The sequence below is a fragment of the Anabrus simplex genome, chromosome 2, assembly GCF_040414725.1.
Source record: "Anabrus simplex isolate iqAnaSimp1 chromosome 2, ASM4041472v1, whole genome shotgun sequence".
In the NCBI taxonomy this organism is placed as follows: Eukaryota; Metazoa; Arthropoda; class Insecta; order Orthoptera; family Tettigoniidae; genus Anabrus; species Anabrus simplex.
In genome coordinates, this window is record NC_090266.1 from 736,256,154 (window position 1) to 736,274,173 (window position 18,020).

The 18,020-nt window shown below is 40.1% G+C and overlaps 1 protein-coding gene across 2 annotated transcripts in view; it reads right to left on the reverse strand.

The window, feature by feature from the left end:
* LOC136864419 (interleukin-1 receptor-associated kinase 4) overlaps positions 1 to 2,583 on the reverse strand; it is a 316,630-nt gene extending 314,047 nt beyond the window's left edge. For both annotated transcript variants that reach the window (XM_067141393.2, XM_067141392.2), the window contains exon 1: positions 2,459 to 2,583. The gene's annotated coding sequence lies outside the window, so the exon portion shown is untranslated. The remainder of the gene's footprint in view (positions 1 to 2,458) is intronic.
* Between the last annotated feature and the right edge of the window lie 15,437 nt (positions 2,584 to 18,020).

Below are 18,020 nucleotides of genomic sequence, written 5' to 3' on the forward strand. Positions count from 1 at the left end.
TCGTACTACTGAACGGGAGCAGTGGCTCAGGGGTAATATCAGTTGTAGAAGTAGAAAATGCAACCAAGATAATGCATTCTGGGAGAGCAGCAAGATGTCAACAGATGGGGAGGGCATCAAAGAACCCTGCCAATCAGACCTCCTGTTTTTCATTAATCCATGCAGTTTCTTTTTGTTCCCTTTTACAACTTCTAGTTCTCTTACAAAGTTTTCCCACCACTTTTGTCATATGATCAATGCTGCAAGAGGATCTGCAGGAATTCACTGGATTTGGCAAGTGATAAAAGCTGCACAAAAGGACAAATGGTTACCTGAAGAGTGGGAAAAAGGTGAAATACCCCTGCTTTAAAAAAAAAAGGCAACAGAAAGAAGTATGACAATTATATAGGAATTACTCTGATTCCATATGCAGAAACGATTTGTGAAAGAGTTCTTGAATGTAGACCCAGGAAAATAGTGGAAGAAAATCTAGAAGAACAGCATGGTTTTCAAAGAGGATGATTAACCATGGACCTGGTAAGACAACTGGTTGAGAAAAGTTGGAGTTCAATGATGAAAGGACCTTTGTTGATATACAGAAGGCATATGATGCATGTGCAAGGCAGATTGTTTGGAAAGTGTTAAGAAGTTGGAGTAGATCTGATAAGGCTGATACAGGCTTTTTACAGAAATAGTGAGAGTAGAGTGGAGACACGACTTGGGAAGATAGATTGGTTCAAATTAAAGCAAGTACTGTTGTTGCCTCTTTTGCTCCTTACTGTAATGGATGAAATCAAAAAGTGAAGAAGCAACTGGAACCAGAGGATAAGAGCACAGTTGTTTGCAGATGATATGGTGGTACAGGGGGAGTGTAATAGGTGCATAGGGAGATTTATATTTAGATTGATGTTTGGAGTTCAGTAACTGAAGAAGGGGGAATGAAAGTAAGTACGAAAAGAGTAAAACTATGGTTACAACAAGTGAATATGGATGAAAGAGGTGTTGTATAAGTCCTAGGAGAGCAACTGAAGGTAGTTGACTAAGTGCGGCCAGTATCCAGTGATCGGGAGATAGTGGGTTCGAGCCCCACTGTCGGCAGCCTTGAAGATGGTTTTCCGTGGTTTCTCATTTTCACACCAGGCAAATGCCGGGGCTGTACCTTAATTAAAGCCACAGCCGCTTCCTTCCAATTCCTAGGCCTTTCCTATCCCATCGTCGCCGTAAGACATATCTGTGTCGATGCGACGTAAAGCAAATAGAAAAAAAAAAAAAAAAAAAAAGAAGGTAGTTGAGCATTTTAAATGACCTAGGAAGTATGGTGTCATAAGATAGAGCTATAACTCATGCAATTTCCATAAGAACAGAATTAGCAGGAAAGTTTTATCAGAGTAGGCCTATATGAGATACACTGTGGAATGACCAGATACCAAGACAATGTCTTTATATGAGACCTATTTTATGCCCAACCTTACACATGGAGTGGAAACATGGGTTACAACATCTGGAGAGGAAAGCAGATTCATGGAATGGAAATGAAGTTCCTAAGAAGTGCATTAGGGGAGACACAGAACTATCATATGAGAAAGGAGGGGACAAGGGCAGGTCTGGAAGAGATAAGTTGCTAGATAATGCAGAAAGATCCAGGATGCAGTGGTTAGGTCTGAAATGGATGGAAAAAAAAACTCCAAAAGCCAAGTTACAGTGGAAGGTAAAGGGTAGAAGACCTAGCGGTATACCAAGGAAGAGCTGAATACAGAACATGGAGGAAGCAGTAGAGCAAAGAGTCACAGATGGCTCCAAAGTGTTCAGGGAAGAGTGGTGGAACAACAGGCAGAAATGGAGGTTGCTGATTCATTACCCTACCACACAAGTAGTCTGATAAAGGGAAAAGGAAAGAAGAAGACACATAGTACCTGTCACAACCAACCATAGAATGTTAACTGCTCGTGCTTTAAAATTCGTTTACACCCACTCACGAATGGAGGTGATAGCTAGAGGCCTCACCCTATATTGCACCAGTCATTCTAGGCCCCAAAGCCCATATTCACAACATAGGCCCCATGCAAAGCACTCATTTTAAACGTGTCTTTCCTATAGCCTAGCTTTTATTACAATTTGCTTTATGTCCCACCATCACAGATAGGTCTTATAGCGACGATGGGATAGGAAAGGGCTAGGAGTGGGAAGAAAGCGACCGCGGCCTTAAGATAACTAAGCATTCACCTAGGCTAGTGTGAAAATTGGGAAACCACAGAAAACCATCTTCAGGGCTGGCGAAAGTGTGGTTCGAATCCACTATCTCTTTAATGCAAGCTGATAGCTATGTGACTCAAACCGCGCAGCCACTTGCTCGTCTTTGCTATAACCTAAAAAAGTATATTATCCTAATGTATCTACTTCACGACATTAGTGACTATAGAGCTGACTAACAAACAGTAAAGCCGTTCGCAACAGCGAACATATTTGCAGTGGTACTTACCTTTTACGCACTACGAAAAAAGGTAAATTCAGTATACATAACAAGGAAAAATATGACAACGTTTTTAAAAAATGACAATCGTATACTTCAAGGAAGATCAGTAAGATTGTTCAGTAACATACTCCCTCCAAACCATAAGGTATGATAACGCACTCTATCATTGCCTACGTAAACAGAGCTGGAAGCTGTAATAAACTCTACAAGAAAACAATAAGGCAGCTGGACCCGACGGAATCTATAATGAAATGCTAAAAGACTCGGTGGAAATACTAATAGACGTATGGACTGATATCCTTAATAAATGTATGGCTAGTGATGGGTCGCGTGATGCAAAGTGATGCAAAGCTCCCGATGCATTCTGAGCGATGCAGTACAAAGAGGATAGTACGTGCCTCATAATGCTATCTCGATGTCGTATAGTGACGTCAGGCGCATGAGCTCTTTGTCTCGAGGCAGTGCTGGAAAACGTATCGAGAGCTCTCGATGCATTTCGAGCAAAGAGAATGAGTTTTTGAAGAGGGGTGTTCGGCTGTTGTGCAGTGCACACGTCTCGCTCCGGTCACTGGTGCAGCGGCTTTTTCCCGTCTGTAGATAAGCAGAGTGTTTTATGTTTGTGTTTGTATCCTAGTAATTTTTCTTTTGTGTTTGTTCCGGTGCTAGTATAGTGTAATCCCCTTTTGGAATACTATGTCTGTAGATAGTGGAGGTGGCCCTTTAGGACGACCTCCTGATATTGGTAAAGATGCCGTGCGTGAGGACTTACACATGGACGCTAGTAATACTGATACCCAACGAGCTAGTTCTCAAGATTCAATACGTGACATGGATCAGCGTCCGCACGTTCCTGTACCTACCTATTCTAACACTCATCTTGGCCTTTACATAGTATTTGTCGAATCGACTGAATCTCAAAATAAAATAGGACATATTCACCATATGACTCTGGGTCGGATTTTCTACGAGAGGCAAATTGGTGACGTCAAGGCCATCCATAGGAAGGGAAGAAATAGAATTCAAGTTACTTTCATGTCTAGTAAGGCTGCAAACGCCTTTCTTTCTCATCCCATTCTTACAGAAAAGAAATTGACAGCTTTTATTCCGTCCTCGAATATTCAGCGAGGAGGGGTAATACGGGGAGTAGACACTACTCTTTCCGAATCCGACATTCTCACCTATTTAGACTCTCCATATCCTGTAGTGAAAGTACAACGTCTAAATAGACGTTCATCCAAAGAAGGAAAAACTGAATATATCCCTACAGGTACTGTGAAGGTTGTATTCGAAAGTCAACAACTTCCGATAAGTGTGTCCATTTTTAAAGTCATTTTAGAGGTTCAGGCCTTTATATTCTCTCCTTTATTATGCAAACGATGTCAGCGGTATGGACATACCGCTACTAATTGTCGTTCCAGGGAGCCGAGATGTGGAAAATGTTCCCTTACTCATTCTACTGAAGATTACACTCACCAAGTCGTTAAATGCGCTAACTGTGGCGGAAATCATCCTGCGGGAGCAGAACATTGTGAAATCCACAAACAACAAAAAGAAATTAAACGCATTATGAGTGTTGAAAACAAATCATATTTAGAAGTGAAAAACTATTTTGCCCCATTACAGTCCCTATCTAACCCCCTTCTGATGCCCCAACATTTTCCTCCTTTACCCAATAGACCATCTCAATCGGAAGAAACTCTCCCTCGAAAGCGTAAATTTACTATGGTGGTTAGTAACCCTTCCCGCCCACCCGTTAAACCAGGTTATGACAGGGCATCATATCTCAATTTGATAAGTAATCCGAAGACGGTTCCAGAACATTCTGGCACTCCAGTCGTGCGTTTGATACCTGCTACTTCTAACGAGCCTGCATCTACATCACGGACGTCAAGTCCCCTCGGGCAACCTTCGGATTCCCACGCACCACTTTCAGCATCTCCCTCTGTTCCGGCTTTACACGGTAATTCCAATGTTAATTTTATCGACCAATGTCGCACCTTTTCTAAGAAAATTGACGATTTAATAGCAGACGTGGGACAAAATGTCCGCTTGAAGCATTTGTTAAAGTCATTACAGGAAGATATTCTTTTATATTTACCCTCCCCTCCTTCCAAGTAAAACATACGGCTATTGTAATAGAATTGTAGGAGCACTTTCCACACATTCACCTCCGCCTCAATCGTGTCTGTAAGCTTACACATTTCTCTTGCCTTACTTTTCTTGACAGTACCTTCTGTCCATGTGGCCGAGTAGTCAGTACTGTAACTCCCATTTTTTTCACTGTCAGACATATGAACATCACCGTCGCGAATGCATAGGTAAGCTTTTTCATGAGGGTTACCAACTGCCGTTAAACGTTTCGTGTTTCGTGTCCTAACCGACTTTTCACGTTGTGGACTTAATCATCAATTTTTTTGTTGTATGTAACATCCATTTGTAACCTTTTCCTTTCATCTGGGTACGGACTTGCACATACTCACCCTTATATGTGGTCCGGTTTTTGTTTGTTTGTAGTAAGACGTCGTGACAGACCGCACAGACGTGAAGAATTAGAACCCTGTGTCCCAGTGTTTTTGTGTTCTTCCCTGATCGTTTAGCCTATATATCATTGGTATTTTCCTAAGTTTCATCATTAACCGTTGCAATTCGCTTTTTTACATAGCTTTCCCTCCTCTTTCGTAGTATACTACTTTTTTCTACTATTGGCACCTCTCCCCGACATTAATTAACACGCAAACCAGTGACTGGACGTAGCGTCTTACGACGATGTCCAACAACTAACCAAGAAGAAGAAGAAGAAGAAGAATGAGTTTCGAGCAACTGATGCAGTCCATGACTCGTAATCCTATCTCAAAGTTTAAATCGGGACATCATGCGCATGCGGTATATCATCCCTCGACTATAGCCTACTTCGCCCGTTGATCAACTAATGACGTCTCCGAAAACCTTAATAAGTAGTTAGTGGGACGTAAAGCAAATAACATCATTATAACAACTAATGACGATATGCCAACTACTTTATAATCTACTCGCAGTCAACTTACCTACCTGTACTTCCTGCATTTCTCTTAACCACTGTCCGCTTCCGTGGCGAAATGGTTAGCGTACTGGCGTTTCGTCCAAGGGTCTCTGGGTTCGATTCTCGGCTAGGTAAGGTATTTTATCCTTCATTTATTAGTTCCTATGGTTCGGGGACTGGGTATGTGAAATAAATAGTAATGAAGAGTGTGATATATTTTTAACATTTTATTGAAACGATTTCTTTTACGACGCATCGAGTTGTGTAATAATTTGAACAGAAAGTAAAATATACCGGTAATGGCATATACTGCTATATGTGTGCATGTATCCGAAGAGGGACTCGTTCTCGGGTTAAGTCTCCTTCTGGACTATCGATACTTTTATGTAAGTATGGTAACAAATAGATTGTTTCCTTGAAAAAGATCATTCAAGACCAGCCACAATATTATCGGACCTGAAGGCACATATACAGGATGAAGCCGAACTCCATCGACAAATTTTCGTAAATTGTTCAGGGAAACATTAGGTGTATATTGGCATAAGGTACCCATGGTCTCCGGTGGCTCGTTATAGAGTAGAGCTGGTAATTAAATGATGATTTATTCGGTTTTATTACCGCAAACTTATTTATGTTAAAATACCTTCACAACAGAGAAAAGGCCTGCAATATTCAATAACCAAAACGTACAACACAAAACCGAGAGAAGCAAAGCCTGTAATATGTACTAACCAAAACGTACAATACAAAACACTGAGTAGTGCGATAACCCTCTGTCAAAACACGTACATCTTTATCCCAGTGTGTTCAATATGTTCTGTCAGTGTACCTACTGTTTTAAAGTTAACAATTCCATGTCGTTGGCTTCCAGCACGTTAAAGAGCTCCTGCGGGACATAATTCCCACACCCAGGCGTCTGTCAAGAACTAGCATTTAGGACGGACGTAACACAAATAACATTATTATGAGTACTATTTTCAGTGCAATACAGATACAAAGCTAACTGATCTGATGACATGGCCACGAGGTAATCAGGTTTGTTTACATTATGATTGGTTTATATTGCTTGTGTTCAAATGGAAGAGATTTTATTATCTATTGGTTATTTTGTATATTCAGTAACGTTACAATTACTTCTGTTAGCGATCTGGTTGTTTCTGCACGAACAGGTGTGTGTTTGGTACCCGAAACTCCGATTGCAAAACAAGAACAAACAAAAATATTTGAAGATAAGATTCGAACCACTACAAAACGTAGCGGAGGATAATGCCTAACGATGATATATAGCCAACTGAGCCACGCTAACAGCTTGAGTTCAATGTTTACAAATCATTTCTGTTTCTGCTATATTCGTCCTGGCTGAGGTTCAATTGGAGCGTGCCTCGAGATGCATCGAGAAAGTGACGTCAGGCTCGAGTATCTCAAACGAGAGTTATGCCCATCTCTACGTCGATCTCGAAGATTCATGGAGAGTGGTGACGTCAGTCTCGAGTATCTCGAACGAGAGTTTCGCCCACAACTATGTATGGCACTTGCTGAAATACCAGATGACTAGAGAAAATCAACGATCAAGGTCCTATATAAGGGGAAAGGAGAAGAAAACGATCCAAATTCATATAGAGGAATAGCTTTAGAAAGTAATATATTCAAAGTATACTCCAAACTACCCATCAGAAGACTCACTGCATCGGTAGACTCACTAATTCCCGACCAGCAGTTCGGATTCAGAGAAGGGAGGTCGACATTACGTACCATAAACAACCTGCTAATTGTATTCCATGAAACACTAAGACACCCCAAAGGTAAACATCATACCTACTATCTTCATTGACTACACCAAAGCCTTCGACTTACTAAGCAGGACGAAGCTGCTACAAAAGTTAGAAAACATGATGGGAGAAAACCATATCATCACAGAAACGATTAACAACATTCTGGCCTACAACAAAATAGAAATCAAGGATGGAGTCTCAACATGAAGAGAAATTGTGCAAATAAACGGAGTACTACAGGGAGGCCCGATGAGCCCTATCTTATTCAATATTGCCACGGCAGACATCACAAAAATATTAGGGAAAACCACCTTGGTCTCACTGTACTTATATGCAGATGACATGGTCATAAGCTCACCAAACAAGCTCGAACTACAGGAAACGCTGAACAACGTACATACTTGGGCGAAGGAAAACGAACTCATAATTAACCTGAACAAGACGGTATATATGGTATTCAGAAAAGGAGGAAAAGCTGCAATCATAAATAGAATGACACTGGACGGGGAAGAAATAGAGTTAGTAAACTCGTACAAATACCTTGGAATCACCTTACAGACAACATGCAACTCATTCAGGAAACAAGCAAAAGAAAGAGCAACTGCCGCAATCAGGGGAATCTACAGCGTAAAAAATATTACCTCCCTATCACTACAAACAGCCATATCCGTTTTCCACGCGAAAATAAGCCCAGTCCTAACATACGGTCTGCAAGTAATATGGGAGAAATTATCCCTGACAGACTTAAAGACCGTAGAGAAAGTGAAAGCCTGATATTTAAAAAGAACATTAGGAGTAGACAAAACGGCCCCATCCAGTCTTGTTTATGAACTAGCAAAAGAGACATTCTATGTAGAGGACGTACGACTCCAGTTATTCCTGCCATACACAAAGCCAGCGAAGACACTTATCGAGATAAGAGAGAAGAAATGACGATAAATACCCCTAGACTTCTATGCAACAGACGCTATGATAGACAGGAGATGGGTGAACGAAAAACAGAAAATTATAAACGTACTCACCAGACTGGCAATCCATGGATGTCACCATAAAATCTGCCAGAACAAGAAATACCACGAACCATCCAAAAACTGTGTATGCGCACTGTGTAACCAACTCTGTGACAGGTACCACTTAACCATGTGTAATAAGAGGCAAAAGTCTATTGTTGAGTATAGCAAGACATAACCGTGCACACTTAAAAAGAACCACACAGTTAAATGAATACAATAGGGAGAAATGAGGACGGATAAAACTGTTTGAATACTATATATTGAATATTATAATTAGATACTATTATACAGAATAAGCTCTTAAGGAAATGTAATATATGTCATGCATGTACCAATTTGGCCATTCGGCTGCAATAAATTCTTTCACTGCCTACGTGAATATCGTAAATATAGTCCACTGCCGTCTGGAAGGAAAAGTTCTGGGTAAGAAGGGAAGAGGAAGGCCGAGGAAGAAGTATCTGGATTCCGTGATGGACAGGCTTAATTTGAAAAAAAATTGTTGACCTGAAACGCACAGCAGAGGAGAGACAAATGTGGTTGCAGCCACAAGGCCTTGCCTTTAGGATATGAATGAATGCCGTTACGATCCTCCTATACTGCCTGTGCAATGCGAGGTGTTTTGCGATTTGGCTGCGACAAAATTCCTCCGCTAGATGGCAGGCATAGACGCACAATGTTCCAAACATATTCTAATGACGACAGCCTACAAAACACTATGCAGTACGGTCATATGTTCACTGAAGCTCGTAAATTACATCAGTAATATTAAATTGTATTGTATTGTATTGCATTGTATTTTTTTTCGTCCAACTGATCATACAGTGATATGGGACACGTCAATAATCATATTTACAGTAACAAAGGATAAAACAGTAATATACATGCCATGATAAATAAAGAGAAATATACAATGTAGTAAAGAGGCACAGATTTAAAAAGAAAAAAGTGATACATAAGTTAATTTTCAAGAGCTAAGTATTCTTCAATAGAATAAAAACAATGGTTAGAAACAAATTTGAATAATTCTTTCTTAAATTTTGAACATGATTTTGTCTGCTTAATGTAGTCTGGTAATTTATTAAATAACTGTCCTCCTGCATAACTCAAACTTGATTCATATAGCTTAGTTTTGTGTGGTTCTATGTGCAGACTGTGTTTATTTCTAGTATTATACCTATGTACATCAGAGTTTATGGTGTAGCTGTTTACATTCTCCTTCATATATACAAGTGTATGGAAGATATAAAGGCTAGGCAATGGTAAAATAAAATAAAGTTTAAAGTATTTCTTGCAGCTTGTCCTCCTGCCGACACCGGCCATTCCTCTAATTATTTTCTTTTGTAACTTAAAGATGACTTCGCTATATCGTGAATTCCTCCAGTAAATGATTCCATAGGTTAGTATGGGATGGACATATGCAAAATACATAATTTGGCAAGCCTTTAAATTAAAACTATTTTTCAAAGATAATATCATGAAATAAATTCTACTAAGCTTTTTCCCTGTAAACTCTGTATGTTTTTCCCAGGTTAATGATTCATCCATCCACAAGACAAGAAACTTTGTTGATGATGAGTACTCAATTATGGTCTCTCCAAATGATATTGGACTAACTTCCATATTTAAATTAATCTTATGGTGAAATCTAATCACAGAAGTTTTCTGTTTACTTAAAATTAATTTATTATCTTCAAGCCAGCTCAGGATATTACTCACTATATTGCCTGCCTTCAATTCTAACCCTTCAGAACTTTCATCAGCTACAAAAACAGTAATATCATCTGCAAACAAAGTTAATTGCACTCCTTGAATATCATCGACAATTTTGGACGATATCATTAATAAATACTAAAAATAATAATGGTCCTAAAACTGACCCCTGTGGAACACCATGATCTATGTTTCTGGCACAGGAATACACAGTCCGACTCGTTGGCTGAACGGTCAGCATCCTGGCCTTCGGTTCAGAGGGTCCCGGGTTCGATTCCCGGCCGGGTCGGGGATTTTAACCTTAATTGGTTAATTCCAATGGCACGGGGGCTGGGTGTCTGTGTTGTCTTCATCATCATTTCATCCTCATCATGACGCGTAGGTCGCCTACGGGAGTCAAATAAAAAGACCTGCATCTGGCGAGCCGAACCCGTCCTGGGATATCCCGGCACTAAAAGCCATACGACATTTCACATTTCAGGAATACACATTCTTAATTACATTTTTGCTCAAATCAGTACCGGTATATGATATTTCAACAATCTGTCTTCTATCCCCTAAAAATGATTTGAACCAGTCATAGGCCATTCCCCGAACTCCATATATGTATACCTTTTCTAAAAGCAAGCTGTGGTCAATTATATCAAAAGCTTTTGTTAAGTCCAAGAAAATACCTAAACATGCACCCTTCCCATCTAGTGTGTCATATATCCGTTCAATAAAGTTAATGAATGCTGTGGTAGTTGATCTATTTTTACGAAAGCCATTCTGGCAACCAGCTAATATATTATGCTTCTCTAAGAATGATAACAGTCTATCGTACATAATTCTTTCCAGTATTTTGCAGAATACAGACGGGAGGCAGACAGGCCTATAGTTACCAGCATCTTCTTCACTACCCTTTTTATGTATCGGAACAACTTTGGTTACCTTGAATTTGTCTGGAAATTTACCAGTGGTTAGTGACAAATTTATCAAGTAACAGAGAGGCTTGATTATGTATTGGTAACAGCATTTAATTAGGTAGTTTGAATAACCATCTAAACCAGAAGACTTCTTTTTACCCATCTGTTTTATTATCTTATCTATCTCTTGCTCAGTCACAGGAGTAAGAAACATGGATGATACATTCCTGTGAACTGTATTCAAGTTTGTTCTTGTCACTGATGTTTGAAAATTTTCCGTTAACCTCAAAACTGCTTCTAGAAAATAGTTACTAAATATTTCTGCAACTTCTTCTGGATCACTGACTTCTTTCCCTGCATTTGTAAGAGTAATATTATTTTTTAATGTAACTAGAGTACCTTTCTCCCTTTTTATAATGTTCCACATACATTTAGACCTGTTTTTAGAATTTTTTAGCTCATTCTCATTATGCAATCTTTTGGAAGCCTTCAAAACTTCTTGATATATGTTCTTATATTTCTTATAATAATCCTTCAATTCAGATGAGGTGTTACTCCCTTTCATACATTTGCTTAAAAACCTTAATCATCTACTTGAATTTCTAATTCCTGTTGTAATCCACCCATTCCTATAATTCCTTACAATTACCGTTTTGACTGGTATTGCCACTTGATAATAATCGGCAATATTACCTCTATGAAGTCGCAGTTGGCCTCTTCATGTACAATTTAAAGATTTTCTAGACGAAGGCTTGGAGTGATACGATACTGTACCTTTTGTGTTCTTGCCACCGCAATATAAGTTAATAGAGGTCTTACGAACTTGGTGAAGATAATATCACTAACAGTTTGTTAATGATCTTTGACCTCACACTGTAACAAAACACATTCTGAAAGGGAAGACGTCGCAAGTCCTCGTATTACGCTCGTACGTTTGAAGGACTTCTACAACAGGGTACAGCAGCTCAAATGAACTCCTGCAGATGCCGTACCGTACTACACCAGAGCAAAAAAAACAAGGTTTTGGGTATCGAACTCCTCCTCTGTCCTGATGCATAATCAGTTCCATTCAGCAGTGTCGAAGCTCTAGGCAGTGAGATGTTGCTGACGCAGATGTCACACTCCATCCTCTCTTGAACAACACAAACCAAGTACCGGCAAATTATGGCTTGATTTCCTGTTTCTAGTTTGATTGGGATATTATCGTCTGGATACTTGAGGTTGTCCAAAATGTCTAAACATGAAGACGTCTCTTTTGTGATTGTCCGTCACAATACTTATCTTATCACTTCTTATCACAGGAAATCCACGATCCTCCACGGCTTCAATCACCTTCTGAAAAAAGTCGCAGCCTGTTTCCAATCGTTCGACTGGATCAGGTACCGGTATGGAATGAATGAAGCCCCATCTAGCGGTGAGGGTAGGAACTGTGCCGGCTGCCGAAGCTCTCCCCTGGGGCAATGATTAATGACTAACAGATGAAATTAAATTATATTCAAGAGTTCTGCTGGAATGAAATAAGGCAGGGAAAAGAGGAGTACCCGGAGAAAAACCTGTCCCGCCTCCGCTTTGCCCAGAACAAAACTCACATGGAATGATCGGGATTTGAACCACAGAACCCAGCGGTGAGAGGCCGGAGCGCTGCCACTAGAACCACGGAGGCTCCATCGCTTTCTGAAGTAAGGTGTAAAGGCACAGATGACCGGGCGAGTTGGACGTGCGGTTAGGGGCGTGCAGCTGTGAGCTTACATCCGGGAGATAGTGGGTTCCAATCCCTCTGCCGGCAACCCTGAAGATGTTTTCCGTGGTTTCCCATTTTCACATCAGGCAAATGCAGGGGCTGTACCATAATTAAGGCCACGGCCGCTTCCTTCCCACCTCTAGCAGTTTCCTATCCCATCGTCGTCATAAGACCTGTCTGTGTCGGCGAGACGTAAGCCACTAATAAAAAAGGCACAGATGCGAGAGTAATCTGAGAATATCCAATTACTTCCTTTATTAGGTCCTTGCCTAGATAAAGCCGACAGCCGCTTTTCTCTTAATTCCCTTCTAGACGGTATTTCATGGAGTCGTATCTTTTCTGGCTGCGAACCACCTTGCCGAGATTGGCAAAATGGTCACAACAGTTGAATATTTTGGAGATAGAATCTGAAGTTCCAGTTCTACAAAAAAATATACTTTGCACAAACGGAAAAAACAAGTACACCTCAAAATCACTTTTGAAATATCTATAAGCATAACATGATTAATTCATTTAACAGTTCTATACAAAATATCTCTTGTACAAATGGAAGTGAGCAGACACGTTTGCTCATTGTACGAAATACCTCAGCTTATCACACACATTCATGCACCAATAACACAGTGCTACACCCACACTGACAGCGGAGATTGTGCGTCTACTACTGCACTCTTACGGCGACTTGAAGAAGTATTGGTATTCGCGCCTTCCTGTGTTAAATTAGTGGCATAGAGCAGGCAGTACAAGAGGATCGAGACGGCGGTGATATAGTCAGTGCATGGCTGAAGGACGCTCGACTTAGCTGTCTCATGCATATTCACTTCTTCTTGGTGAATGTTTATGGACCGAGCTCGATAACTGCAGTCGCTTAAGTGCGGCCAGTATCCAGTATTCTGGAGATCGTGGGTTCGAACCCCACTGTCGGCAGCCCTGAAGATGGTTTTCCGTGGTTTCCCATTTTCACAACAGGCAAATTCTGGGGCTGTACCTTAATTAAGGCCACGGCCGCTTCCTTCCAACTCCTAGACCTTTCCTGTCCCGTCGTCGCCATAAGACCTATCTGTGTCGGTGCGACGTAAAGCAAATAACAAAAAAAAAGAAAGTTTATGGGCCCCTTCATTTCACCCAGTCACAAGTAGTGGTGGGGACGAAGCGAATAGAGCTGTAGATTAACTCGGTTCTTGAGGTTATGTGACGTCACAGAGGAGCACAGATTCAACTCGAATACTCCGTATAGTGCTGCGGGTGGTTCAGTAAACTTTTCAGCCAGGCTACACTCGCAACACCACTGTGCTGTTGTTCAGATTCCAGACTGAGATGCCTGTTCTATTTATATGTTTCCTTATACATATATTTTTGTTTGAAGTTTTTGCACTATATTTCCTATCGATATTTGTAATAAGAAAGAACCAATAATGCCACGAAAGTCCTCTCAAGCACGGCAGTATTTTACTAGCAGTCCAGGTAGAAAATCCGCTACTTGTAAAATTTGCAATCAAATCTGTTTTAAATGTGGAGGAACGTCAAATTTATGGAATCACATAAAACGGGCGCATCGTAAGGACATGATACAAGATACAGTTGCAAACCGTGAAAGTAATTACGTTCTTACCGGTACGTATGGAAGAGACAGTGCAGGAAAAAATAAGTTGCATAGGAGTTTGGCTACTTTTGTATGCGAAGACATGCAGTCACTGAGGATTATAGAGGATAGAGCCAGACCTCGATCTTAGATCCTTTCCAACATAACAGAGATAAGCTAGGCCATCATAGCTCAATTGTTAGAGCTACCAACGCGAAATCAGGAGATTGTGGGTTCGGATCCCACTGGTGTCCGGTTTGCCATCTTTTTCTGTACTTAACATCTCTTCAACACGTACTAAATGTACGCAACACGACCTAATAGGTTAAAAGTCGATTTCGATTACAATGCGGTCGTAAAAATTCAATATTCATTGACTCTTAAGTGAACTTGCTCTTGCTTACCTTAGCGTACCTGCTACATCTGTGCCCGCATAGAGGGTATTTTCATGTGCTGGACAAATTCTTTCAGACCGAAGGTCATCTCTTTCTGCAAAACGAGCTGAAACTCTGATATTTCTGTATAGAAATTCCTCCTATATAACACCTTTTCCACGCAAGACAGAACACTAACGGTAACTTACTTCGCATACTGCCTGTGTACAACGTGTTGTGTCTGATTTTAATGCTTGTCAAAAGAAGAAGACTTGAGCTCATTTGTATACTTTACGTATTTCCATTACTGATGTTATCTTAACAGATTTGTCACTTAACTCCTTATACCACATAGTTATCAATGAAATGTTTGACATTAGATGAGTTTTGGGCACATTTAAAAGAACTAGATTTCGTTTTGTCATTTATCGCATTATGGAATACGGTACGTTTGTTCATATGCATTAATGATTATTTTATTTATTCATTTGTGTGTTTATTTCTTTATTTACATCTACTTGATATGTCCTATATTACGCACAGATTTGTGATTATACTGTTTATTATGTTATGTGTTAAATTTATAATACATTATAAAAATTGTGCAAATAACCAATAATGGAAAGTACGGAGCATAGTGCCGCTGATAATAACTGATGATCGTCTTCATAAATATAAACCGTAGCTTAGAAGGTCAACATAAATTTTAAATGTGCCGCTATAAAGTTGTACTCGGTTTAACCGGGTAATGACGCCATAGTACTTGCTCCGAACGGCTCCGTCCCCACCACTAGTCACAAGTATTGCATTAGGGGACACACGTATCACGAAGGAAAAAAACTACTAACAGTACCGCAAATAGCAAGCCTCATATACGTATATACACTAATAAGATTGCTTCGAAAGGGGGAAAAGTAAAGTACAAAACACAAGTGGAAGCAGGAATATAGGACCTTGAGACAGTTAATATGACTCTGATGCTTACAAAACAAGCTTAGCTTTATCCAAAAGCCTATTGATCGTGTTAATCATAGTAGGAGTCGGATTATGTAGCAAACAGGAAACTCTTGTGGGGAAGGGGGTGTTTAACGCGCGCAAGGCGACAGAAAAATAGTTGTCGAGCGGAATTACGAGTATATACAGGACATTGAAAGAATAAGTGATTAGCATCCCCGTATCGGGTACCGCATATGCATGTAGGCAGGTTGGTAATATGAATTTTTTATTGAGGTGTTAGCGCATGATTAAAACGTAATCGTATAATACTGGTGATGTGGTGACGGGAGTATAAACCTTTCATATACCAAGGATTGGGAGGGATGAGATGTTGTATGTTATAATAAAATCGTCCTCTATTCAAGGCGGAAGTGTGCCAATCCTCTTGCCAGGTATGATATATGCTATCTTTGATAATTGGGTAATAATCTGTTGGAGGAACCGCTGTACGGAAGGGTGGCGTGTCAAGTCTAGCGGCACGTGTGGCAAAATAATCCTCCGGTTCATTGCCGTATATTTCGGTATGAGTGGGAACCCAAACTAAAGTGAGATGTACTCCTAATTGATGCAGCGTATAGAGTAGATACTTAACATGATATAGATACAAATTTATTGAGAAAGTACGAACAGATAAAGATTGTAACACATTGGGAGCGTCTGTATAGATGGTAGCTTTCGTAATTGCATGTGTCTTAATAAAAATAAGGGCTTGCCTGGTCGCAATTAATTCGGCGGAATAGACACCTCGTTCTGTGAGTGATATTGTTCAGTTACATGTGTATTTGCTACAAAGAAAGCTGTTCCAACACAATTCAGGGTTTTTAGGTCCATTTATATAGATATCAAGTCCGCGATCTGAGAGACATAATCACAATCTCTTCTTAGCCTGTTCTGTATCTGTGTGATCATATAGTGTCCAACGAAAACGGGAAGCAGATGGGATAATGGTAGAGGGAGTAAAGTTTAAACTAGCGAAGGAAAGAGAATAAGGGGGTTGGAATGGTGCGCAATATTGAATCACGATAGATATGAAATGATTGATAAGCGAAATAAAACGCCGGTTTTTGACATCGTCTAGAGCTGGGCAACTGATAATATTCATATAGTAATTGTAACTTTGGAACTAGCGGATTGGTTGCAAGGGCAAATCTTTTAAAAATGTATTTTGTAGTAAGCAATCGGCGGCGAAGTAATAGCGCAGGTTCGCCGGCCTCGACAAGAAGAACATTGGACGGAGTTCTTTTGAGTGCTCCGAAACAAATGCGGAGAGACTGAAATATGATTGTATTGAGGTACGCTGAGGTAGAGGTCGGGACTGTATGCATTATGTGAGCACAATAGTCCATATACGATTGAATGGTAGTCGTATATAATGACTTAGCTGTGACTGGATCAGCTCCCCAGTTCCGATGAGTAACCGTTTTGAGCACATTGAGATAAACATCAGCTTTATTTTGTAAGTAGGAGATATGCTATTTTCAGTTTAATTTGTGATCTAATATTACGCCTAGATATTTGTAATGGGTGAAAATAAGTACTTGATACGTAGCAAAAGCAATAGGATCTTGATTATAGTTGCGCTTATGGGTAAAAATCATAGCAGAGCATTTGGCAATAGTCCATGCGAATGTAGCCACCTAGTAGCGTCAGCCATGAGTTGTGATACGCGATTGCGACTTATCTATGCTATCGTCTGAATAATAGAGGACGAAATCGTCAGCATATCCAATTAAGCTAGCTGAGCGAGTAATTAATTGTTCAAAGTCGCTCATTTAAAGTGCAAATAATAAGCAACTTAGGATGTTTCCTTGAGGTAAACCATATGAGGTTTGTCGATTAGGAATAGGATATTGAGCCGATTTAATAATGAGGGTACGGTACACTAATATGTTTTCGTAAAATTTGCAAAAAACGAACTGGTAGTCCTCGTAATGCGAGGTTGTTCCAAAGGAGATGAAGTGGCACGGAATCATAAGCTCCTTGTACATCGAGAAAGATAGCAATGGCACTGTGTTTACGGTGTTTAGTTAATAAAATATCAATAATGAGAGTTTTGATAGCATCATGAAAGCTGCGTCCTTTTAAGAAAAGCATATTGACTTTGGTGCAAAGTTATAAAACTCTACGGACCACATAAGTCGCTGCATAGGATTTTTAAGAACGTTTTTCGAAGGCATGATCCCAACTCTATCCCACGAAAATTACGAGGATCATAGGGAAGTTGACGAGGTTTGAGAATAGGGAGCAAGAAAAATCATTCCATTGTGCAGGTGTAAGGGAAAATGTTATTATAAACATACAAAAGCATTTGCTTCGCACATGGGGACAATAAGCGGATCATTGCGTAAGTAATATAATCAGTGTCTGGGGAAGAAGTAGTAGTCGCATGTAAAGCTAATTCAAGTTCCTTAGAATGGATGGGTTGAAGTAATATAGAATATCGTGTAGTGGCAGGG